The 27,924-nt window shown below is 42.8% G+C and overlaps 1 protein-coding gene and 1 pseudogene across 2 annotated transcripts in view; one reads left to right on the top strand and one right to left on the bottom strand.

Annotated features, from left to right (window-relative positions):
* pik3r3b (phosphoinositide-3-kinase, regulatory subunit 3b (gamma)) overlaps positions 1-27,924 on the bottom strand; it is a 549,621-nt gene that overhangs the window by 509,924 nt on the left and 11,773 nt on the right. The gene's annotated exons all lie outside the window — the stretch shown is intronic.
* LOC144498063 (U2 spliceosomal RNA) lies at positions 2,240-2,449 on the top strand (annotated as a pseudogene).

Below are 27,924 nucleotides of genomic sequence, written 5' to 3'. Positions count from 1 at the left end.
AAGTTTTGAGTCAGATTTTAATTTGTGCTTGAGTACAAAAATCTTAATTCAAGTGTACTTCTGCATTGTACTTAATATAAGGAAGCCCAGAATATTTAAAACTTTTGAGAAAACACTGAGAAAACAGGACATACCCCAGATCCACAAGCATATCACAAAGTAACCTTGCTCAGATTTCCAGCTCTGAGGATTGGATGGAATGTGAATAGTCCTAACTTGTCATAGAATCATAGAAACCCTACAGTACAGAAAGAGGCCATTCGGCCCATCGAGTCTGCACCGACCACAATCCCACCCAGGCCCTACTCCCATTTCCTTACATATTTACCCACTAATCCCTCTAACCTACGCATCTCAGGACACTAAGGGCAATTTTTAGCATGGACAATCAAACCTAACCCACCCATCTTTGGACTGTGGGAGGAAACCGGAACACCCGGAGGAAACCCACGCAGACACGAGGAGAATGTGCAAACTCCACACAGACAGTGACCCAAGCCGGGAATCGAACCCAGGTCCCTGGAGCTGTGAAGCAGCAGTGCTAACCACTGTACTACCGTGCCGCCCATTGTGTTAACTGTGGTAACTTGGAATTTGTCTGCTTCTGAGGCAAACTTCTTTAGTTGCAGTAGAGTCCATTTGGACAATTCAGCCTTCACCTTAGTAGATATGGTGTGCGGAAGCGACAGAAACTAATATGATTTAGCACTAATTTAATTACCTTGTTCAACATATTGAAACAAAGGAAATAGAAACGTGGGAAATAGAAACAGTACACTGGTAGAATGTGGTGCTTGCTGCTGGTGGGCAGATGATGATAATCTGGCGTCGGAGGAATGTACAAGTCGCATTGAATTCCTCTTTTTCAATATTCAGATGGTGAAATTTGAATTGAATAAAAATCTGGAGTTAAAAGTCTAATGTTGACCATGAAACCATTGTTAATTGTTGTAAAAACCCATCTGGTTCGCTACTGTGCTTTAGGGAAGGAAATCTGCCGTTCTTATCTGGTCTGCTCTGCATGTGACTCCAGACCCACAACAATGTGATTGGCTCTTAAATGCCCTCATGGGTGGACAACAAATGCTGGTCCAGCCAGCGATGCCCACATCCCAAGAAAGAATAAAAACAAATTCCTCAACATGGACATTGATAATCTTCTTTAATGTGTAAACAAATAAATTATTAAAAATACTAATGGGTCCCGCACATAAATATTTTGTAGCAATAGGTTACAAATAATTCAGTAGTGTAAAAAATTAAATTGCTTCCTTCATTAATCATGGCTTTCCCCTGAATCACTACTGACTTCCTTACATTATGAAATTAAAATTTTAACCAACAGAATTCTTGATAAATGTTGTTATTAAACAAAATAAATGTCATGGGAGATGGTGGCGGAGTGTTAATATTGCTGGATCCAAAGGCCCAGGTTACTAGGATGGCACAGTGGTTAGCACTGCTGCCTCACAGCGCCAGGAACCCGGGTTCGATTCCCAGATTGGGTCACTGTCTGTGTGGAGTTTGCACATTCTCCCTGTGTCTGCTGGGGTGCTCCGGTTTCCTCCCATAGTCCAAAAATGTGCAGGTTAGGTGAAATGGCCATGCTAAATCCTCCCTCAGTGTACCTGAACAGGTGCCAGAATGTGGCGACTAGGGGATTTTCACAGTAACTTCATTGCAATGTTAATGTAAGCCTACTTGTGACACTAATAAATAAACTTTTAAACTTAAACTATTCAAGGGACAAGGGTTCAAGTCCTATCATGACATAATAATCATAGAATCCCTACGGTGCAGAAAGAGGCCATTTGGCCAATCTTATATTAGTTGAATAAGCCATTGAACAACGGTGGTGGATTTTATCAGATTTGTTGATGTAGCATAATTTTATTATCTTCATTTTATTTTCTTTGTTGCACTCCTGTTTTGAGGTTCCATTTACCTACATTGACAGGTGAACCTGTCAATCTGCAATATGCAGAAGTTAGAATTACAATCAGAATAAGGGGCGAGGTGTGATTTTCTCTAACGCTGTTGTCATTTTGCACACTTGGCCGCCTTGGACGTCACAAATCTTTATCTTAGTGGTGCAAGTGAATATTAACATATCTCAATTAAAGCAAAGCAGCTGAAAAACTATGGTGAATCAATATTAGATTCTCCATTCTTTAGAACATTACTGCTCATCAGGTAGCGCGAGGCGATGGCTTGGAGTAACATGCCTTCTGGTGTTGAAATCGCTTCTCGGCCTTTTGGCTAAGATCAAGTGTAGTATGGATTGGATGCTGTGCTTGGTCGAGGTCATTGGGTTGCACTTAAGCTTCATATTCATATGAAGCAATTTTTAAAAGCGGCATCTCGGCCTTTTGGCTAAGATGCAAATGAGATCAAGCCTTGGAGGAAGAAACCTCCCCCTCCTCCAATCAGCTTGGCTCATGTAGATCAGGCCCAAGGCAGGTGTGAAGGCCCTGTCTTGTCAGCTTGGATCGGAAATGTCTCAACTTGTTGAGACTCTGAATTGGACTTGATTTGATTGAATTGGAAAAGTATTTAAAAAAACATGCCTTCTGGTGTTGAAAAGTGGGGACGGATCACTCTCCATTCACCATCTCCTGGATAACCCAGTTGGGATCTGGAAATTGTGGATACACAAATGGATTGGACTGCCTTATATCTTCGGCAATTCTTCAATAGCTATTTATTCATACTTCAAATGACATCCTATATGACTGTGACCATGGTAAATTATCCCTTCAGGTCCATCTCGACCTGTCTGCAACCTTCGACCTTATCATCCTTCTTCAACGCCTCTCCACCTTTGGCCAGCTGGGTGAAATCTCACATAAGCCCAAAAGAACAAAAGCAGCAACAACTTGTATTTATATAGCACTTTTAATGTAATGAAATGTCCAAAGCGCTTTGCAGAAGCATTATAAAATATATTAAGAAATGTAAGGAGATGTTGGGACACAGAAGTAGGTTTGAAAGAGTGGGGATGTGCAGGGAGAATATTCCAGAGCTTGGGGCCTCGGCAACTGAAGGCACAGACAAAATGAGGAACAATTGAAAACTGAGGATACTTTAAAAGCCAGAGGTGGGGCAGGGTTGGAGTCTCAGAGGATTGTGAGGCTCAAGGAACTAAGAACAAATAAATCCCAGGGTTTGTAATATTTATTCCAGAGCATAAAGAAAAACTGGGGAGAAAACCGGTGAGGTCTTGATGGTATTTAAAGATACTGAGGGGGTAACATGGTTCATAGAGACGAGGATCCAAGGGCACAGCCTCAGAATAAAGGTTTTGGACCAAGACGAGGAGGAATTTCTTCAGCTGGAGGGTGGTGAATCTGTGGAATTCATTGCCACAAAGGGCTGTAGAGGTCAAGTCATTGAGCGTATTTAAGGCAGACAGATAGGTTCTTGATTGGTAAGGGGATCAAAGGTTACAGGAAAAAGGGGGGAGAATGTGGTTAAGAAACATATCAGCCATGATCGAATGACGGAGCATTCTCGATGGGCCGAATGGCCCAATTCTGCACCTATATCTTATGGTCTTACATCTTCAAAAAGATAATGTAGCAGGTAAAGACAGTGACCCAACCATCAGTCTTACTTCAGCATCATATAAAATAATGCAGTCAAATATTGGGAGTAAGCTTGATGGTTATCGGCACATTAATAACCTTGCAAACAGTGCAGTCTCAGAAGGGGAAGCTGTAGCCTGACCAATGAAGCTAAATTATTTGACAAGGTCACAAGTGAATTGTGGTAAATCGGGTGTACACAAACTTCCAAAAGGTTTGGCTAACTTCTACTTATTAAGTAAACTCAAGAGATTGGGGGTTTCACATGAGCTGGGAAATAACTAAGATCTGGCCTGAACGTTGCCAGTTTATGGGAACATTTTATGTAGGTGGATTAATATACCTTTGGGTCTTTTAGTCCCAAATTAGTTGCAAAGCTTCAGACGCACTAATGTTTGGTTATGTTAGGAGACTACAAAATTACTGTTTTCCAAGGCAGCAGAGATGCTGATTTCTGCAATGTCAGCTCTCAGTTACTGTGCTAATAAATCGTTATATGGAATAACAGTCGATAATACACTTGTCACAGAGATGGGTAAGAAAATGTTACAAGATTTATTGATTCACCAACATCACTGAAGAAAAGACTACCTGGCCATTGTCACATTACTAATCGTGGGATCTTACTGTGTGCTGGTTGGCTTCCATGCTTTCTACATAGGAACAGTGACTACGCTTCAAAAGTTCCTAAAGGGTTGTAAGGCATTTTGGGAATCCCTGAAGTCATGAAAGGCGCTACACCAATGCAAGCTTCGTGTTGGTCACAGCACTTGTACCTTTCAAAGACTGGCTGATCGATGATTTTATTTTAAAATGCAGAAAAGGAAAAGATAATTAGGTTTGATTTTGCCCCGAGGAATAGGCAGTTTCCAGGCTGGATAAAGCTTTGAAAGTCAACTTCAAAAACACATTAAGGCTGAAACATTTGAATAGCTTTTGGTTTTATTAGTATCAAGCTCGATTTTGACTCACCTTGCCTGAGCTATGATTATACAGGTACGGTAAGTGTGACATAAATTTATAACAATGCATCACTCCCTGCATTACTCTGGTAATTAAAGTAAACTAGAATCTTGTACGTCCTCCCTCACATGCTCGAAATATCTCTCTGCCTGATCACGTAGGGCTTCTTGTGGTTAAAAGACCAAGAACAGAAAATATTCACATATATGGAGCATCTCCTCACCTCATCAAAACACTGTAATCATTTTGAACACGAGTGGTACGGTGGCACAGTGGTTAGCACTGCTGCCTCACAGCGCCAGATACCCAGATTCGATTCCTGGCTCGGGTCATTGTCTGTGTTCTCCCAGTGTTCTCCCAATTCTGCGCAAGTTCCCTCCGGTTTCCTCCCACAGTCTGAAAGACGTGCTGGTTAGGTGCACTGGCCATGCTAGATTCTCTCTCAGTGTACCCGAACAGATGCCAGAGTGTGGCGACTAGGGGATTTTCACAGTAACTTCATTGCAGTGTTAATGTAAGCCTACTTGTGACACGAATAAATAAATATAAACACTGCGGAGTAATGCACAGAGGACACTGCATTAACCATGCTTAAAGAAAACATGGTAATTACAGGAAGGAGCAATTGAAGGTCTGGCTGGATAGCTTCATGTTTTTCCCCATAATTACTTATTTGAGGATTTTTTTTTCCTATACAATGGAATAACTCATATATATCCTTTAAACTTTATATTCACAAGGCACACCAGTGGAGAATTAAACTTTTTGTCAAACAATATTACTTTTTCCACCCTGGATGATTGTCAGTCCCTTCAGTGTGACATTAGATCGATTTGCCTTTTCTAATAAAACCGCATGAACTACGTTCAGGTTTAGGCAAACAAATTTATGTAATTTATTATTGGAAGAATTATTCAGTCAGAAATGGGAGAATTCCTAAATGGGAATAAAGAAATGACTGAGGAATTAAATTTGTACTTTGCTTCAGTCTTCGCAAAGGAAGACATGAATAATGTACCAGAAGTGCTGAGAGAAACATGTTTTAGTGAGGAGTTGAAAGAAGTCAGCATCAGTAGAGAAATGGTTTGGGGGAAATTGATGGGATTAAAGGCGGGTAAATCTCCAGGTCCTGATAATCTTCACTCCATAGTACATAAGGAGGTCACCCTGAAAATAATAGACCATCTCCCTTTGACATTCAATAGCATTACCATAACTGAAACCCCCACTGTCAACATCTTAGAGATTACCATTGGTCATAAACTGAACTAGACCAGCCATATAAATACCGTGGCGACAAGAGCAGATCAGAGGCTAGGAATGCTGTGGCGAGTAATGCACCTCCTGACTCCCCAAAGCCTGTCCACCATCTACAAGGCACGCGTCAGGAGGAACACTCTCCACTCGCCTGGATCAGCGCAGCTTCAACAACACTCAAGAAGCTTGACACCATCCAGGATAAAGCAGCCCATTTGATTGGAACCTCATCCACCACATTAAACATTCACTTCCTCTACCACTGACGCATGGTGACAGCAATGTGTACCATCTGCAAGGTATACTGTAGCAACTCACCAAGAGTTCTTCAATTCTATCTTTGAAACCAGTGACCTCTACCACCTAGAAGGATGAGGGCAGCACACGCATGGGAACACCACCACCTAGAAGTTCACCTCCATTCTGACTTAGAAATATATCGCCATTCCTTCATTGTCGCTCGGTCAAAATCTTGCAACTCCTTCCCTAACAGCAGTGTGGGTGTACCTTCACCACATGGACTGCGGTGGTTCAAGAAGGTAGCTCACTACCACCTTCTCAAGGGCAACTAGGGATGAGTCATAAATGCTGGCCTAGCCAGCAGTGCCCACATCCAGTGAATGAATACATTTTAAAAATAAATAGCTTGGGAGATCTCAAGTTCAGCCATTCAGTCCTGGTAAATTATCTTTTGCTGATGGATGCTTTCATTTGTCACCAAGTTGATGCGGGTTCTTTTCATGGAGATAATTACAGAAAAGTCACTCATCATTTTTCATTCCGCTTTCAAAGATCTGTGCACAAATGCATTCATGCAATTCTGAATAAATTTTGTGCATAAACTCTGGGGGGAGGGGGAGGGTAAATTGGATAGCCCCCTGAAAATGAGCGCTGGAATTGTGGTGAGCTATTACAGTGTGCCTGCTCAATGTAATGGAGGCAACAGGCCGACTTCATACTAGCTGCTCATTATAATGATCACTGTGTGTAGCCAGCACTGGCCACATGTTCAGTCATTGTGCGCTTCAAATGGGGGTTCACTTTGTTCCTTCCTCACACCGCTTAAAGCAACGCTGCCTTGCTGAAAGCTAGCCTGCATCTTGGGCTGCTGGTGTCACTGAGACCGTTCGGAATGGGTTGTGCAACATTCAACAGTGACTGACCTTGGAATAGTGTGCACTCCAAGATTTTCCGACACTGCACCATAGATCTTGGTGGAGGAAATTGAAAGGAAGAGCTGTGTCATAGAGTCAGAGTCATAGAGCAATACAGCATGGAAACAGGCCCTAAGGCCCTTGCCGACCATGGTGCCTTCCCAGCTAGTCCTAACTGCCTGCATTTGGCCCATATCCCTCTAATCCTTTCCCATCCATGTACTTATCCAAATGCTTTTTAAATATTGCTATAGGGTCATAGAGCAATACAGTGTCCTGTCTTTGCAACAGGGAGGGAAGACAGAAGGCCCACCAGACACACAATGAGAAGGCAATTGGAATGCATAGATAAACAGTCATGAAAGTCAATGCCTGGGAGTAGTCAAAGAGTTCTCAAGTGGTTCGAGGCCACTGAATGCATCTTCTCAGGCCATATCCGACCAACTGCATCACAAGTCTTAAACACTGCTCAATTCATCACACCTCCATTATTCACCTAACAATCTCTTATTGAGAATTCGACCCAAAATTCAGATGCTTCTTCTCATCTCCGCACAATGCAATCCTCAAATTTTCGACACAATGCCAGCTATTCAAACATGGTAGCCACAATCATCAAAACATATTGCACAATGAGGCACTTCCTTGTCTCTGACAGGAGAACCTGGTACACAGCCCAAGGCAGCAGGAACTAACTAGAGGGGAAGAGGCTACCTGTAATTCTAATTCCCACTGGAATGTGAATCTAGTTTTTGAAGTGCACTCATTAAAAAAAATGCTGACAGCATTACTGTACAATCCTAATGCACAGCAATGAGAGTTATGTCTATTTTGTTTTTAACAAGAGGAGCACAGGTTACATCCTCAATGGGTTAATTAGTTCACCCAGGGAGTCAAAACAAAAAAATGAATGCTGAAAATGGAATGGCTCTGCCACATATTTCCCGCATTTTCTGTGTTGTGCATTTATTCAGTGAGGTGAACAATGCTGACTAGGAAGATCTTAAGTTAGATTCCTACTTTGTGCTGACTGAATTGCTTTCAACCAGGACTGTGAGAGAGGAACTGTACAATGCAATGAATAAAAATGCGCTAAGGCTCCCACCACTGGCCTCCAACCAAAGAACTGCTACTGGAAACTTGTACAAGTATTGCACAAGAGAGGACCAGGCTCAGGGTGGTGTCCTGTAGATAAATAGCGGAGAGCCACTAAGAACTTAGTTTCAAATACAACATTTTTGGACGTTTAAAAAAAAAAACCTGAATGTAATTTGCAAGATGCCATGTTATTTTTCTGGCTGCCAGAAGTCACGAACATTCAACATTAACACTGTAAAACCACTAAAAGTATATATTTGGAATCATAGCATCTGACAGCGCGGGAGGGAGCCACTCAGCTAATCATGGCTTTGAAAAAGCTATCCAAACGTAATCCCATAACTCAGCTGTCTCCCTGTGGCCTTGTAATTGGTCCTCTTCACGTACATGACGGTTGCGATTTTGCATCCACATCAGCGAGATCTCATTTTTCGATTCTCCCCACCCCTCGTCGGTGGCAATAACGAGGCTCCTGCCCAAGGTCGGGAACCTTCATCTCAATAAATTGAAATATAACTAGCGAGCTTCCCCACCATATTGCTCCCCCCCCCCACAAATTTGGAATTCCATCTGCAAGGTTTACAACTGCTAGGGAGGCCCTCTGGGGAGCTGCACTGGTGCATGGGGTGGGGTGTTCCCCTTATTGGTTGCCGGGTATGTATGTGTGTGTTGGGGATTGGGGGAGGAGGAATTCCCTCTGCATGTAGTGAGGGGGGCTCCTGCCTTTTATACTGGAGATCAGGGTACCCTTTAAAAAACTGGCACCCTGATCTTGCAATTCCAGGCTGCTGGCTTTCTCCAGCCCCATCCCACCAACATGAGCCACCTCTCCTGACTTTTTCTGGAGTGCTGGAACATCTGGAGAGAAAAGCCAGCTGTGCAGCTGGCGAGCTGTACACCAGTTTTCTCGCCTCAGCCGGCACTCTGCAGAGAATGGAAAATTCCACCCGTTATATCAGCTGAGGCTTCATTAGAGATTTCTAAAAGATTAGCAGGAATTCTTCCTTTTTCTATTCAATGTCCCTATTTACAAAGCCATGAAACCCATATACTTTCTGAACTGTCTTAAATTTTCCTGACTCTTCCAAAGATTTATGCATGTCCCTCAAAATAGAACCATTTAGATTATGTTGTCTCTGCATTATTTCCCCTAAAGACTACTATCACTGCACATTAAACTGCAAGTACCGTGCGTCTGCTCATTTCACCCGTCTGCCTAAGTCCACATGAAGCCTGCTACTGTACTCTTCAACATTGCCAAGTTTTGTAACATATGCAAACATTGTATTCCATTATGCCCAAGGCCAGGTCATGTATATATAATGAGAAAGGCAATGGTTCCCCCCGACCCCTCGAACCCCACAGAGGCCTCACAGCACAGAAAAACAACCAGCCGCCACCATTCTCTGCCTCATCCTTTCAAGATTTGCATACGCAAGCTACCACTATCCCTTTAGGACCTCAAGTGCTTTAATTTTCCAGACAAACCTGTTGTACCAAAGCAGGAGAGTGTGACTAAAAATAATTGCTCTCCATCTCGATGATGAAAGCACTGCACAAGCTTTTTCGCCAAATCGTCAATCACGACCAGTGGCCTATTTTTTCCATCAAAATAAAGAGGTTTCTTTTGCCTTCTTCAACTGTTGCGCATGAGCTCCACAAATTCAGAACAAACCAAGGCTCTCAGTTTTAATTTTTAGTCAAGGCCTCAAAACAATTTTCAGCACCAAAAATATGCAGCAAGTTTCTTTACAATCCCAAAGCATTTCTCAGCTCACTGAATGTGATAAGAGGTGAGAGGTGATCCGGTAGAGGCGGCTGAGAGACTTCACTGGTGCATTCTGGGAGAAGTCAGACCAGCAGCATTTACCAAGAAGTGGGAAGCAAAAGATCACCTCCAGTGATAAACAGGAGTTAGAGCATCCGGTAGAGGCAGCTGAGGGACTTCACTGGTGCATTCTGGGAGAAGCCGGACCAGCAACATTTACCAAGAAGTGGGAAACAGAAGATCTGGGTGTCAAGGAGTGGTGCACCCAATTGCAGCTCCTTACAGACCCCATGGATAGGTTGGAGCAGCAGTGGGATGCACTGAGGAGCATGAAGGAGGTGGAAAGTGTCATAGATAAGAGCTTTAGAGACGTGGTCACACCGAAGGTGCAGGCAGATAGATGGGTGACCGCCAGAAGGGGCAGGCAGTCAGTGCAGGAATCCCCTGTGGTCATCCCTCTCTCTGACAAGTATACCGTTTTGGATACTGTTGGGGGACATGGGCTATCAGGGGATACCAGCAGCAGCGGCCAAAGCAGTGATACCACAGCGGGCTCTGTTGTTAAGCAGGGAGGGACAAAGAGGACGAGAGCAATAGTTACAGGGGACTCTATAGTTAGGGGTACAGATAGGCATTTCTGTGGACGTGAAAGAGTCTCGAGGATGGTATGTTGCCTCCCTGGTGCCAGGGTCCAGGATATCTCTGAACGGACAGAAAGCATTCTGAAGGGAGAGGGTGAACAGCCAGAGGTCGTGGTACATATTGGTACTAACAACATAGGCAGGAGGAGTGATGAGGTCCTGCAGCACCAGTTTAGGGAGTTAGGTAGAAAGTTAAAAAGCAGGACTTCTAGGGTTGTAATTTCAGGATTACTCTCTGTGCCACGTGCCAGTGAGGCTAGGAATAGGCAGATAGTGCAGCTCAATACGTGGCTAAACAGCTGAGAGAGGCAAGAGAGGAAATTACTGGGGCCTTGAGAGAAATCTTTGTATCCTCACTGGCTACAGGGGAGGTCCCAGAGGATTGGAGAATAGCCAATCTTGTTCCTTTGTTTAAGAAGGGTAGCAAGAATAATCCAGACAATGCAGATGGAGAAGGTAGTCAAGAAGGCATACGGCATGCTTGCCTTCATCGGCCGGGGTATTGAGTTTAAAAATTGGCAAGTCATGTTGACGCTTTATAGAATCTTAGTGAGGCCGCACTTGGAATATAGTGTTCAATTCTGGTCGCCACACTACCAGAAGGATGTGGAGGCTTTGGAAAGGGTACAGAAAAGATTTACCAGGATGTTGCCTGGTATGGAGGGCATTAGCTATGAGGAGGGGTTGGAGAAACTTGGTTTGTTCTCACTGGAGCGACGGAGGTTGAGGGGAGACCTGATAGAAGTCTACAAGATTATGAGAGGCATGGACAGAGTGGATAGTCAGAAGCTTTTTCCCAGGGTGGAAGAGTCAATTACTAGGGGGCACAGGTTTAAGGTGCGAGGGGCAAGTTTTAAAAGAAATGTACGAGGCAGATTTTTTACACAGAGAGTGGTGGGTGCCTGGAACTCGTTGCCGGGGGAGGTAGTGGTAGCGGATACGGTAGTGACTTTTAAGGGGTGTCTTGACAAGTACATGAATGAGATGGGAATAGAGGGATATGGTCCCCGGAAGCGTAGAGGGTTTTAGATAAGTCAGGCAGCTTGGTCGGTGCAGGCTTGGACGGCCAAAGGGCCTGTTCCTGTGCTGTAATTTTCTTTGTTCTTTGAGAGTTATAGTTGGGTGGGGTTTGCCTCAGGACTGTGCTGAGAGACAAACGATAGTGAATATCATCCTGCTTTGCATTCCATCCGACCTTCCTCTCCATTAGACAGAGTGGGCCACCGCATCCATTTTGCACAACACCTTAGATAGGTTTATGGATCCACGGTCCTATTAAAATCCTCCCCGGAGTTTACTTACCATTTGAAAGCATCCTAAAGCAACAGTATCATTATCTATTGCAGAGATTGCCAGCAGTTCAATAATCCTCCAGGATTTGCATTTCTAATAAGTTTTGCAAAATAGTGTGAAGCACATGGTCTGGGACAGTCTTCCGAAAATCTCCATGGAATTTCTAACAAAAGCAGCTAAAGCTCTTCACACAGCAAATGGCGGTTGGAGTCGAATGCTGACCTTCGCTCGGAACAGAAAACACAACCAAAGTTATGCAACAAAAGTCCAATGTTCTGCATCCTTGAGCATGTTGACTTTAATTTTTGTTGAACATATAAATAGGGTGATATCGAACTGGCCACCATTTATACATCCTGCCTGAAGTTAGTAGACGGGGAAACCGGACCACCAGTATTAAAGTCAGCTGATGCAAAATCACCAATGTACACTACTGTCAGGTTAAAATGGTCCCCTTAGTCTCTGTACAACATTCCTCGCTCTCTGCTATTAAAATGTTGCCAGCACCTCATTAATTTAAAGTGGCTTTTATGCCTCCATTAAAATATAAAAATTATACCTTCATTCAAAACCATCACACAACCATATGTATATGTCGCCAACAGTAATGTCTGGGTTATAATGCAAAACATTTGTGTCTCGCACAGGTCCCAGAGCCACTTACTCAACCCTCACGGCCTACCTTATCCTCAGGAGGAGAGAGAGAGATGTCTGAGCAAGCAGCGTCACATCTGCCTAGCCCACACAGGAAAGCAGTAACCTGATTAGTTGGTGAGAGACTGATATTAGAGACTGTGTTTAAATAGCTGAATCTAAAAGAATCATATTATTTATTGGGAAAAGTATTTATTATCTGGATCTAGATCTGTTCTAGTCTAAGGCGCAAATTCTACATTGAAGACATGTCGGGAGAGGTCAGCGAGCGGAATGTGTGTCTTGTCAGATGTGGGGAGTCTTGGACTCTACCAGAGTCCTAGATGACCACAAGTGCAGGAAGTGCTCCCAGCTGCAGAAGCTGGAGCTCCAGATTTCGTAGCTTGAGCAGCGGCTGGAGACACTGTGGCACATCTGTGAGGCTGAGAGTTACCTGGATGGCACGCTTAGAGAGGTGGTCACACTACAGCTCAAGGGATTAGAGGAAAGGAGGGAATGGGTGACCACCAGCCAGTCCAGTCCAGGCAGGCAGTGCACAAGTCTCCTGGGGTCCCGCGCACAAATCGGCATTCCATTTTAGAAGCTGATGAGAGCGCTGGTACCTCAGAGCAGTGCAGTCAGAGCCACACTTCTGGCACCGCAAGTGGCTTGACTGTACAAGGAGGAGGAAGAAAAGAAAAGCAACAGCAATAGGGGATTCATTGGCTATCTGTAGAAACTCCTATTATCTGCCTTTATATCTCTAGCTAGCTTTCTCCCATACTCTACTTTTTCTCTCCTTGTTAATCTCTTAGTCATTCTTTGCTGTTTTTTATATTCTGCCCAATCTTTTGACCTGCCACTCATCATTGTGCAATTTTTTTCTTTAAGTGTCACTTTAAAAGTTTTGTACCACAAAACTAAATTCTGTACACTTCTCAAATGTCCTTTTGAATTTAAACCCACCAGCAGACAAAAAGCAGGCTAAACGTTCATCATGTCCATGGGTAGGTGTGACAAGGGGGGGCGGAATCAGGATGTTGAATTCGATAATCAGCCATGATCAAAATGAATGGCGCAGCAGGCTCGAAGGGCCGAATGGCCTACTCCTGCTTCTAGTTTCTATGTCCTAAAGTAGATATTCTCATGACATGCTGTGTTGATATATAAGAGGCTCGAGAATCTTGGGCCTCCTCAAAATAAATGTAAGAAACTAAAAACTGGGAGTGACGCAAGACAGGGTGTTCACTCAGTATTGCTCATGTTATTTACTCTTGCAAAGTCTGGCCGCGCTAGCCCCAAGCCCGGAAAATCCCGCCAGAGGTCAATGGACCTTTGCATGGTCCGCCCCCCGTCCGTTACGATTCCTGCAGCGGGCAGGGTGGGAACATTCCACCCTGGAAATGAAATCCCTACTCGTCACCAAGAGATTTCTTAAAGAAAGGTTTTACAAACCCCAGATAGACTGTGAATTTACAGCCTACAACATAATTTGTATGACAGTTTCTGGGAGAAGGGAAAACAATCCCGTTCTTGAGTTAAGACCAGACTGTATTTTTGTACCATGTACACAGTTAACTGTGAGCAGACTGTGTGGGGTGAAATTGCCATGGCAGGAGTGTGTAATGGGCTCATAGTGAATCAATAACCTGTGCACGTGATTCTCAGGAGTCTTTTCCATTGATTTCAATCTTGCCCTTCTGCCTACTTACCTATTATCCCATTTTGTCTTGGTGCTTTTGAGTTTTTTTGAGGTGTTGAAATATCTTGATAAAGTTATGTTGCATAGTAAGTATTGAAAATATATTGTGGTTAGAAGCAGCAAGAGTGTTCAGACTTGCTGATCAAAAACGATACAATTTTGAACCATTCTTTGTCCTCTGGCCTCTTAAAAGTTGTGTCCCACAGAGACACTTGAGGGCTCTAACACTTTCTCACTGACAGCGAAGACCTATTTTGTTCAGTTATTCCACTTTGTTGCTAAAGACTCATTTTCTCTTTCTACCCAATGAGATTGCTCATGAAATAGAATTTAATTACCCTGGTATGAAAAAAATATATTGAATAATGCCATGCAACCATAACTTCTACTTCTCCTTGTAACGCCTGTAAAGCAACAACTTCTTCGAATGCATTTAGGCCAGAATAATTAAATTCCTATGAAAGTTTAGAAATTATATCTTAACTTGCACAGATATCAGAACACAATTCAGTGTTTATAACTGTATACGTTACATTTTTCTGTTCGCCTAAGCACGAGTCCTCATTCTGAAGCAAATGACTTCAAATACTAAAAGGAAATCATAATTGCAGTGCATACATTTCCAACTGCCACTAATTAGCATGAAAAGCAACATTTGTTTGCTGATATCAGGTCTTTTCTGAGTCCACTACCTCAACAACAATGCCCTGATGAAAATCACAGAATAACAGAATTGTAATGGCACAGAAGGTGGTCCATCATATCTGCACTGGCTCTATGAGTGAGCAACTCATCTACCACTTTGTCTACCTTCTCCCCATAACCCGTACCCCACACATTCTTACTTTTCAGATAACAGTATAATTCCCTTTTCAATTTTTCAATTAAATCTGCCTGCACCACACTCCCATGCACACTCTCAAACCCTAACCACTCGCTGCATAAAAGAGTTTCTCCTTAAATCACTTTCTCCTCTTTTATGAATTACTTTAAATTGGTGCTCTTGTTCTCAATGCTTTCACGAATGGGAACACTTTCTCCCAATCCACTCTGTCCAGACACCTCATGATTTTGAATACCTCTATCAAATCTCCTCTCAACCCTTCTTTTCCCCCTCTAACAAAAACAGTTCTAACTTCTCCAATCTATCTTTATAACTGAAGTCTTTTATCTTATGTTCCTCATCGCTGAAACCACTCCCTTGAATATTTTATGCACCCTCTCTAATACCTTTATATCCTAAAGTGCATTGCATTGCCCAGAACTGGATATAATACTCTAGAAAATGCCAAACTAGTTATTTATACAAATTCAGCATAACCTCCTTGCTCTTGTACTTTGCACCCCTCTTCATAAAGCCTAAGATATTGTATGCTTTATTAACTACTCTCCTAACGGGTGCTGCCACCTTCAATGAGTTATGCACATATACAACCAGACCCTTCTGCTCCTGTAACCTCTTTAGAGTTGTACCTTTGTTTTATATTGCCTCTCCATGTTTTTCCCATCAAAATAAATCACTTCATATTTGCATTGAAATTCATCTGCAAACTCTGCCCATTCTACTAACATATTGATGTCCCTTTGATGTTCTACAATATCCTGCTCACAGTTCACCATACTAAGTTTTGTATCATTTGTAAACTTTGAAATTGTTCCCTGTACACCACGGCATGATGGCACAGTAGTTAGCACTGCTGCCTCACAGCACCAGGGACCCGGGTTTGATTCCTGGCTTGGGTCACTATGTGTGGAGTGTGCACATTCTCCCCGTGTCTGCTTGGGTTTCATCCGGGTGCTCTGGTTTCCTCCCACAGTCCAAAGACGTGCAGGTTAGGTGGATTGGCCATGCTAAGTTGCCCCTAGTGTCAGGGGGACTAGTTTGGGTAAATGCATGGGGATATGGAGATAGGGCCTGGGTGGGATTGTCAGGTGCAGACTTGATGGGCCAAATGGCCTCCTTCTGCACTGTAGGATTCTAAGGTACTAGTACACTAATATAAGGAAAAGCATGGGACCCAGCACTGACCTTTGTGGAACACCACTAGAAACCTATCTCCACATTGAAAACATTCATTAACCACAAATCTCTCTTTCCTGTCACCCAGCCAATTCCATATCCATGTTGCTACTGTCACTTTCATTCCATCCAGGTTTAAACTTACTCACAATTCTGTTGTGTGGCACTGTATCTCCAGGTACACGACATCAATAGCTTTGCCCTCATCAATTCTCTCTGTTACCTCTTCAAAACAACCTCCAGCAAGTTAGCTATATCTCTTTTTAAAAATTTCTTTTAAAATGTGAAGTCAGTTCGAGAACTGAGATATGCCAAATGCAAATACAATATCCCAAACTGACACATTAGCTGGCATTAAGAAAGCCAACTTCCAACATTAGATCCCTCATCACCTCTTCTTTACTCTTACATGTGGTTTGGGTAACTGCTATGAAACACTGAGTCATGAACCACAAACACTTTCACTTGACCTTTGTATGGGCAAGCAAAGAGCAAAAATATCCTGACCAAGCATTCAATCATATTCCACCCTCCAAGATGATATTGTACAACCTCAGCCAGTCTTGCACCACTGATTTTCCAAAAGTTTGAGTTCAATCAAAATGAGTAACTGGAAGAATGGAAATGGCCAAAGGAGTTTAGCTGAACACATACGGTAAAATGCCTTTATGAAATCCAACAATTAATTCTTGACCTTGATATCACTCCTTAGTCTCGCGAGCTTTTTTGTTGTTGTCTCTTCCTTAAATTTGGCTAATTTTACTCTGGATTTCTATCATTCTTAGTTCAGCAGATACATAAAATAATTACAAGTATGTGTTTTTTCTTAATAAACTGGAGAAACCAAGATGAAAAGCCACTCTCCAAAATGCAGTTAATGAGTGTTCAGCGAGGTCGAAAAGAGCAAGAGACACACTGAAGTTTTTTTAAATTATTCATTCATGAGCATCACTGGCTGGCCAGCATTTATTGCCCATCCCTAGATGCCTGAGGGCAGTTGAGATTCAACCACATTGCTGTGGCTCTGGAGTTACATGTAGGCCAGACCAGGTTAGAATGGCAGGTTTCCTTCCCTAATGGACTTTAGTGAGTCAGATGGGTTTTTCCGACAATCGACAATGGTTTCATGGTCATTCGTGGATTCTTAATTCCAGATATTTTTTATTGAATTCAAATTCTATCTGCCATGGCGGGATTCAAACCTGGGTCCCCAGAACATTAGCCAAGTTTCCAGATTAATAGTCTAGCGCTAATACCAGTAGGCCATCACCTCCCCGGTAAACCAGCAACTTCAAATGATTTGCTCTACCCCACCTCGGCCCACTTTGTTTTCATTCTATTTTGTTTGATTTTTTACTGTTCTCTACCTTTTTTTTAATTGTCTTTCTTCATTTTTCTTCCCCCCCATTCTTACCCCCCACTTCATCCCCCTTCCCTTACTTTTTCTCCCCCCTGCTTCCCATTTTCTGCATTCTACCTTTGTCCCATTTCCCTCCTCCTCCCCACCATCTCCATCTGTCACAGCTTACAGCTTCTCTGCCATTTGGCCATTCACACCCTTTATTCTCTCTGTGGTAAGCTTTAGCAGTCTTTTCCCCTGGTTTCTATGGTTATGACTCATCTTTCATTCCCTCCCCCTGCAGTATAAATATCTTCCACTTTCTCTGCCTTTTAGCTTTGACAAAGGGTCATCTGGACTCGAAACGTCAGCTCTTTTCTCTCCTTACAGATGCTGCCAGACCTGCTGAGATTTTCCACCATTTTCTCTTTTGTTTCCAGCAGCTGTAGCTAAGCAACTCCAAGGTCTTGAAGGCCGAGGAAAGAGACTTGGCATGGAATGTGGTGCGAGATAGATCTTATGCTCCTATGAAAGGTCATCCTGATTTGAAATGTTGGCTCTATTCTCTCTTCACAGATGCTATCATACCTGCGGAGAATTTCCAGCATTTTCTGTTTTTGTTATATGAGATAGATCTTGCCTGATTGTGAATAGGAGTATTTGTAAGTACTGAAAAAGAATGTTGGAAAGAAAATGCACTTCACAGCAGGTCTTTTGCAAACCTTGAGATTTTCATGACTTTACCTCAACAAATTGGTAGAGATAATAAAGCTTCTGAAGGCTCAGAGGAAAATTAACTTCTTTAAAATGTTCTTGGGGAATATGTAAATAGATTGCATGGATGAGGTTTTTAATATTCTGTTTCTAATGGTATTATCATGGACAAACTACATGACAATGTTACCCGTATACTTTGAATTCAGTGTAAATTATGTCCTGGATTTAAAGTCGCAATAACAAGCAATCAATATTGGGACTCATGGGTTCAATGTAATGGAACCTATTACAAACACAGCTGTTATCGGTTTTCTAAAAGGACATTCATGCCTGGTCTCTAATTCTCAGGGACAATGTGGAGTAGACAAGAGAAAATTGAAAGCACAACCACATCTAAAAGAAAGATTAAAAATACACAAAAAATCTTGTGCTGGAACCTGGATTACCACATCCTTAAGAAAGTTTTGCGTGGGTCATAGTTGGGATATTGTCCCAGACTATTACGCATTGCTACTTGTTGTATAATTTACATATTTTATAAAACAGTATTCATTTAAAGCAACAATTCATTTTTCATTCATAATGTGAAGAATAATCTATTTCCTCTCACACTACATTAAACTTTCTGAGTTTGGTTTTATGACACATCCTCGCTCTCATGGCGGAGTGGGGTGGAGGTGTGGAAAGCCTTCTTACTGACCCTGACATAGTCCCCATGAGATGTTGGGTGGGTGGGTGCTGAAACTAGGGGCCCACTTTCAATTTTTAATAAAATAATTAAGGGGCAATTGAGCTCATCACCAAGCCAATTAACCCATACGTCTTGCTGCCTTTGCCATTAAAAGGTTGGCGTAGGCAGGTGGTCATGAGTTACTGGAGCTCTTTTTTCAAAAAAATATTTTGGAAAGGTGGGAAGAAAGGTGAGGGGGCACAGTATTTGAGGAGATTGCGCATTGGCGGGGGGTGATGGTGGGCAACTCCCCCAAGATGTTACCTACCCCACATTGTTGCTCCCTGTCTGGTCTGCAAAATCTTCCCCCAGTACCCCGCGCATCCCACTTCCCTAGACTACCCCAGCCCACCCTGCCCGAAAAGCCAGTGACATTTTTTGTCATTTTTCATAGAAATCATAGAAACCCTACAGCACAGAAAGAGGCCATTCGGCCCATCGAGTCTGCACCGACCACAATCCCACCCAGGCCCTACCCCCATATCCCTACACATTTACCCACTAATCCCTCTAACCTACGCATCTCAGGACACTAAGGGCAATTTTAGCGTCATTTTTGTGTCATATTTATGCTATGTTTCTAGATTGTGAGACTCTATCGGCAGATACTTATTTGGCTTGAACCAAATATGGGTAGAAATCACCTTACCTTGGGAATATGTATGGAATAAAGGTCATAGGAGTTGTACTAAAATGTTGTCTTAAGCATCTTTGCTTGACTGAATGTTGAAAAACACATGTTTTGTCAAATTGACATCTGCGTAAGGGCAATGGCAGAGACAAATAGGCCAAAGCACGTACGAACAAAACTATAGGGTCATAGAAATGAGAAATGTCAGACAAGAATGAAATTTGGGACTTTTGTACAGATTAAGAACAGGAATCATCTGATATTGGCTCATGAAGAATGTGCAGACAATGGATGGCTAGTGAAGTAATATTGAACCAATGAAATGGACAGTACCGAGTTTTACCTTATATGGCATAAGGCCAAAGCTGAAAACACATACAAGAGAAGAATTTGTTGTATCTGTCAGCACGCACCAAGAAGAGAAACTAGACCAGCCAACGGAACACAGCAAGCAACAGCACTGCAGCCAACCAGAGGATCCTCAGGCAGCATTCTGGAATGATCTGTTGGTATACCACTGCCTCTGTTAAGTATCACATTTCCGTACTTATGATTAACGTATTCAATTCTGCAAAACTTGAAACAACATTACCATACCTACCCTGGTCTGGAGCTAGTCTGAACTGAGGGTCTAAAAATTGTATTGAAAAATTTAGGACAGGAACAGCCCTAAAAGGATGAGAGAAGGAAAAGCTTCCTTCTCACATCCATATTCCCCTCATCCCACAATATTTTCTGATTTACAAGTTGCAGGTGGTGTAAACATGCATCTTTTTCGTATACCACCGATTGCCTGCAACACAACCTGGTGCCTTCCTCTTTTTGGATACCCAAGAAATGCAAGTTGATCAGGTGATGGTGGAAGAGTGAGAAGAGTGATGGTGAAGAAGAGTCACTCTCACACACAGAGCCACCAGCCCAGATACTGACACTGTTTCATTTAGAGGATAACAGCAAGGCACCATGTGCTGTGGCCTGGTCAGGTGGCGAGAATAGCGCCATTGCAGGCTCATTGGAAAGCAAAAGTCACACCAGAGTTACATTGCAGAGGACCCAGTTAGGGTGTTTATGATGCAGCGTACAGTAGAACACTGATGGATATGCACGATGAAACATTTTGTGCACTGGCAGGTCTGTCAGAAAGTCTCTGCCCAACATCAAGAAGCACGGGGCAGTCAGACACCAACCTGGCACAGGGCTTTGAGTGAAACTTGCAACCCATCCTTTGCAGCACAGAAGCGGTGGCCACTCCACCTGCACACTTGCGGTCCCAGTTGTGATTCAGCATCTGATGGCCAATCTTGCAGCTTCCACTGCAGCACAAGTAGCTTCCGCCCAATATCGGAGTGCTGCAGTGGCTCAGACTGCTGACCTGTAAGGTCATCTTGTTACCATACAAGCTCAGACCGCTGCAATCGATTGCAAAATGCAAAAGGGCTCGGGTGGGTGTCACAGCAGATTACTAGGAATGCTGAGGTGCCGACTATTGTATTCTACCCATCACCTCCTCACCCCAACCCACCCCCACAAGTGGCAGTTGCTCCAATGAGCATAAACTTGCTGTCCTCTCTTTGGCTGGCAGGATTCAGCCTCACGCTCTGCCAGTGTCTTTGTTGCTGCCTTTCAGGCAGTTGCCGCCAACATTGAGATGGTGCCATCCTTCCTAGACCCACAACTGCTTCAGGTCATTTGCAAGACCATCTACAATCTCTCCCATTAAAAATCAGTGTCATTGAAGGGCCAAATAATTCATTTCACTGTCTGTAAACATTGTTAAAAGTGAAAAGTTTTGCGCATTTTATCTTCCTGGTTTGCTGACTGTGAGAACAATGCGATGTGATTGGCAGATAATGCTGATTGATAACATCACTATTGATAAACACCCCTTGGCTTGGTGCCAGATTCAAATGGACATTGGGAGAAGGAAAATCCACAGCACAAAGTTCGATTTTAGATCCTTGTGAGTAGCTTTCTTTCAAGGTCAATGAAAAGCCATGCTGCTTCCCACTGACCATGAAATCCAAACCACAGTTTCAGCATGCTCTCTTTCACATCTCATGTGCCAACATGGCTTTTATTGTACGTTTGTGGTGCATGGATTGCACACTAGATTCATGAACCATCTTATCGAAGGATAGTCCTCATCACCCGATAGCCATCCTTTGCTTTGCAGTACTGACTCAAACCCAGCTGGCACAGCGGGCAGCAGGAAAATGAAGGTCGCAAGACTGCTGCCAAGATACCGGTCGTTGACCTGCATGGTATGCTGTGATTGGTTGCACTCCAGTCAGCACTGAGGAAATGAAATTCCTTTTGGTTCTCAAGGTGGAAGAGTTGACATGTGGAGCCTGCGAAATGCTGAGCGTGTGCAGTCCTTGGCAGCCTGCACCATGGGGAAGCCGGCAATGTTAGTCAGGCCACATGGTGGTGGAAAGAGAGGATGAAAAGTAATTGGTTCTCATTAAGTAAAGAGCCTCAGTGACCTCTCTTACAGCACAGTGGACGGCAAACTGCAAGATGCTGCAAAATATTCCAGGTCAGAAGCAGGATGACACACAAATTCATCGTTGTGCTCGCTTTTGCAACCACTGGTCCTTCTGGTGCAGACGGTGGCAGATATCAGTGAGAATGTCCTTGTTGAAATGCAGACAAATCATATCAGTCATTCCTCACTGAGGTTCATGTAGGCAATTTGCTGCTTGAACACCCTGGGTCGATATGGCCTCCCGCTCAGAGCGTTTCTGCTTCTGCTTTTCCATCAGCTTGGCTTGCTCTGCATGGCATCTTTCATCCTCCAAGTTCCACTCTATTTCAGGAGAATGCCTACTAGTGCACCCACATCTGGAAGCAACTGCTTTGTGCAGAAGTTTTGAAGTCAGCAAAACCCCTTCAGTGACTGCAATACCATTTTCACTCGCAACTTTGAACAACGATGGAAAACACTTGTTGAATCAAAGGTTCAGCTGTGAGAGATTAAGAGAAACTGGACCTCGATGTCTAAAGTGCTTCACATTAGTGCTTCATGCTGATTGCAGTCATGATCTGCCTCCTCTGAATGCATCAAATGATTACTCCACTCATTAACACCCTCACCAATATGGTGCCCTGATATGATTTGCCCCAACGGTGCACCACCAGCCCTATTTTGGAGCTCTAAGATCCCTCAATGTGCAAAAAAAAAACACATTTCTTGTCATTTTTGTTTATGCCTTGGGATGGAAAACAAAAGATTAATTTTGTTCAAAGATTAATCTTGCTCACCAAAACTTATATCGAAGTGCATACACAACAAGCTCTTCTTTCATTTTTGTGACAGTTGCAGCTATCAATCCTCAACTGGCTTCCGTCGTATCTCGCGCAGCAATGAATTGTGCCAAAACATACTTGGGTTTTACAAAGCTACACAAAGGCAGTATTCAGTAGCCAGCCACTATTACTTCACCGTTACAGTGTCAAACGATGTAGCAGAGAATCTCAGACAAGCATATCAGTGAAAGGCAACAATCAAAACAAACTGCTTGTTGAAGAATGTTGACAAATTTCCAAAAATCATAGTTGGGTCTGGCATGTACATGATTGCAGCAAAGATTAAATCCTTCCATTAATTATGCCTTATGTGACACAAAACAGGTAGAATAATTGGTGAAATAATTTTTAATGAAAAGTATGGCAAAGGATCTAACCTTTGGCATTGCTGGCTCAGCTTCCAGTTCAATTTTTATAAATGTTTCCCAGCTAATCCTTGTTCTGCACAGCACAGTACTCCATGCTCACCTGTTCACACCAACTGAGTTGTCCTGGACACAAGGGCCTTTGCTAATAACTGTCCGGAAATTCTCACTTGCACTCCTCAAACCCTGTGTGAAAAATGTCAATGGTAGGGATCTTTATTCAGCAACTTTGAGCTAATATAATTTACCTATGAACGTACGAATTAGGAACAGGACCATTTGGCCCTTTGAGCCTGCTTCACCATTTAGTGAGATCATGGCTGATCTAAGCATTCTTAACATAGTGTCACATGATAATTATACACATGAAACAATTGAGAAACAGATTGAGGCAAGAACAGTGGCTGAAATTGTCTGGTCTCGCACGACCCTCCCCACCCCGCCATTGCCAGAATGGAGAATTTGATGTTCAGCCACATCTCCATTCACAGCAGCGGGCTGGAGAATCCCAGCTGCAGGCAAGGTCGGAGAATCTGGCAAGGTAATGAAAGGAGATATTAAAAATTTAGCTATCATAGATCATTTAGTCTTGAGCCTTGGTCTGCTCTTCAAATGAACTGTCCAATTATTTCCAGTCCCCTTTTCATTCCCCGTAGAAACATAGAAAAACTACAACACAAAACAGGCCTTCGGCCCCACAAGTTGTGCCGAACATATCCCTACCTTTTAGGCCTATTTATAACCCTCCATCCTATTAAGTCCCATGTACTCATCCAGGAGCTTCTTAAAAGACCCTAAAAAAAACCCTAAAAAAAGACCCTATTGAGTTTGCCTCCACCACCACATGTCCCTGGAAATCTTTCATTTTCAAGTCTATATCCTAATCAATATTGAAATCTGCTTCCATGACCCTTTCAGGCAATGAGTTCCAAATCATAACGTATCCCATGGGATTCTCTGATCCCGCTCGCCCGCTCCTGCCACCAGTGACGACGTAGAATTTGGCACTCAGCCAAAGCTTCATTTACTGCAAAAGGACCGGGGAATCCCAGCCGTGGGTGAGGTAGGAGGTTTCCGGCGCCCATCTTTAAACCTGTACCCTCTGGCTATCGATTCTCCTACTAACAGAATCAGTTTCTAACTATGAACCATGACCATATAACTGTCATCAGTTGTCGTAAAAACCAATCTGATTCACTGAAGTCTTTTAGAGAAGGAAATCTGCCATCTTATTGATCAATGGCTATGGAGAGTAATGCTCTTCAATTATCTTTGCCAAGTCATCATAAACCTTGGTTCCTGCTTTTGATGGATGAACCATGCGCTGGAGCAAATTGAAGGTTTTACTTCCTATTGTACTGCAAAAAACTGGTAGAAGCAACTCGTTTGTAATTTTATTCGCTTGTAGAGTACTGAAACATTCATTTAGTTCATTGAAACGATTCATGGAACCTAATTGACTCGTCATTTCTCTTATAGGCGCTAGCAATTTCAGTTTGCTCATTTGTACATTTTTTAAAAATTTACTGCCTTCCCGGTACTCCCCTGTTTACCCTGGAGGCCGTTGACTTGATGTATTTTGTCTCTCCAAACGGCCCCAGCCATACAGCAAAGCATCCACTCTTTTCAAATACTGCGTGGATTCTCACCCATTCCAAGTGTGAGGACCCACAATTTGTTATTCTACGTAGGATCTTTTTTCAATGTTCTTGATGAAACAAAATCTCGAATTGATAATGTTAGGGAGTTGTGAGTTTTACACGGAAAGGCATGGTTTGCACACATAGATTCAAACTAACACACAACAGGTTTTATTGAAAGAGATGTTCCCTGCTCTGCATAGAGTACAAAGTAAAACAACAGCCCCTGCAAGCACCCTAATGACATCACCATCAAATCATGTGCTCAGCTCTTAAAGCATCCTGCAACCCTTAAAAATATAACACCTGATCCAATGTTCGTGACGAAAAGTAACAAGACCACCTGTTAATAAACCTCACTCTAAAACAGGATTGAAACCTGGGAGTGGATTTTAAGCTCCCCTGCCAGGGTGTGTGTAAAGGCTAATTGGCTCATAACTGTAGCGGGTGGCCTTCTCATCGTCTAGCCTACCAACCTGTCCAAACTTATATTGGGGTGGAGTGTTGCAAGGGAGTCATCAGGTGGCCCTTGCTCCTATTGAGAACCTTAAGTGCCTAATTAATGGCCTCATTGTGCCCCACACACACTTTGTGCTGGGCAATTGGGGGGAGGAGGGGGGTGACATCCTTTGTGGGTCCCCTGGACCCATCAGAGGCACATCTGCTAAGGTCCCCCTCCTGCTTCACCCTGACCAGCCAGCCTTGGCAAAAAATATATGTAATTATATATATATATTACACACACCGTGCGTGAATTGACCTCTGAGGCTGAAGTCTTGCCTTAAAGCAATTAACACTGCTCCCAGTGTTTAATTGCTGCGAATCAGCCATCGGGATGGTGGGCAGGCACACCCCTGCTAAACCCCCCTCAACTTTTTCAACATAAAATCCAGCCCATGGTTTGGCCGGTTAAAAGTTGAGCAGAGGTTCTGTTGAACCAACACAAACCACCTTGGCAATTTAGAATTCAGAACTTGAATTGAATTAACAGCCCTTCACCTTTATAAATCAGATGAAATGAGGGGTTTTAATCAAGCCACTAAAAATATTTAAATGAGGTCAAGTGTTAATTACAACCATGTGTTTATTCCAAATACAAAATTAATATTGATTAAGGTGAAGTTACAGCAAGTGGATCAATCTGTCATTTCGGAATAGCTCAATCGTTTCAAGATCTTGTGAATGCTTCTGAGGGCATTACTTCCAAGAGTCTTCCTATGATTTTCATTGAGGTGCTGCTTTATTCCGGTGCTTGAGCATAAAAAATAGGAATCAGGCGTATTTCTACCTGCAGAGCTTCCCTGGTTTGTGCTTCAGCTCTTCCTAGTCCGGAAGTGCTCATTAATCATTATTTATTGGAGTGTGGGTGTGCAGTAATTACTTGTGTTCAGTCAAGGATGTCAGCCAGTCTAGCTCAATGCTGATGCTCAGTCGCATATGTTTACCTCTTATTCCCAGGTCTCGCAATACTTATTGAATCATAAGGCAAAAGTCTAATGCATTAATTTAAAAATTAATATGCATAAAGAAAGAATACAATTTCAAGGCATCTCACGTTCATCATTTTAAAAAAATCTTTTTACTAATCAAGACATAAACTGCAAAGAATCCCTAAAATAATCAAACAGCACTTGGAAGATTTGCTTTATTTCCCTTAGAGTTCTGGAAATCTTAAAATAATAAATGGGAAAAGAATTTGGGGGAAGCAATGTCTTTGATCGTCCACCTTCCAGCTGTGGAGTATGTAAAATAGTTAAGCCAGATTACTGCTTGCTTGAATCTGAAATTATAGTTCTTGTGACTTGTAACAATAAACAGCAAAGATTTCAGAGGAGAAAATTGGAGCCAGCCTCAAACTACAGGAGATACAGAGGCAGTAATAGACTAGGCACAGTCTACCCTCCGTATCTCCTTGATTCAAAGCAGCATCCCTTTAAATGGTAAACTTGAGGGAGAACCTGTGATTGTTGCTGATTTTTCAGTGTCAATCTTGGCCCAGTGGGTAACACTGTCATCTTCTGAGTGAAAAGGTCGTGGATAGAATTCAGCCCTATGGCAAAGAGTTAAGCACGTAGTCAAGGTTGGCATTTCAGTGCAGCAATGAGTGAGGTAGAAGGGGTTGTCGTTTGGATGTGATATTAAGCTGAGACCCCATCTGCCCACTCAGGTGGACACAAAAGATCCCACAGCACTATTTGAAGGTGCACTCCTGGTGTCCAGGACAATATTGGTCCCTCAAGTAATTCCAGCAGTAATAAATTATCTGGTCATTATTTCATAGAATCCCTACAGTGCAGAAGGCGGCCATTCGGCCCATCGAGCCTGCACAAACAGCAATCCCACCGAAACCCTATCCCCCTAACCCCATGTGTTTACCCTGCTAATCCCCTTGACATTAATGGTCAATTTAGCATGGCCTATCAACCTAACCTGCACATCTTTGGGTGTAGTTTCGCTGCAGTTTGTGTGCTCCCGCTGTGCACAAATTGGTTGCCAAATTTCTCAACATTGCAAATGACCACACTTCAAAAGTAAAGTAAAAAATAAAGAACTTTAAGACAACAAGTTCATAAAAGACATGACATAATTGTATTTTTGTTCATTTGTTACAAACTATTTCATTGCTGATGTCCAGTTGCCAGTGATCAGCCTTCCATGAGTGATATGGTGTCCCTCAAAGATCCCACTGCTTTTCCACATTTCTCAATCTTTTCACGATATAAAAAATATTAAGGACACTTAAATGTAGGCGATTATGGAGAAAATCCAACATTCTTCCATACTGCGATTCTATAAGTAGATGCTCCCTTAACCTTAATTTTTAAAAAGGAACTGCTTAAATTTTCTAAGAAATCATAGGCGAATATTTTCCACCATTTCTTTAGGTAAAAGTAATTGCAGCACTTCCGGGATTTAATCTAAAAGAGCAACATGGCTGCATTAACTGACAACTAGTACTTCCCACTATTAACGATTTGTGTATGGTACGTGTCACAAATAGGTTCAATATACAACGTATGAAACTACTAGTCATACACTGTGGCAGCAAACCAACTCTCATCTTTTTCACAATAGAATAATTT

The sequence above is a fragment of the Mustelus asterias genome, chromosome 8, assembly GCF_964213995.1.
Source record: "Mustelus asterias chromosome 8, sMusAst1.hap1.1, whole genome shotgun sequence".
In the NCBI taxonomy this organism is placed as follows: domain Eukaryota; kingdom Metazoa; phylum Chordata; class Chondrichthyes; order Carcharhiniformes; family Triakidae; genus Mustelus; species Mustelus asterias.
This window is presented reverse-complemented; position numbering and strand designations above follow the sequence as displayed.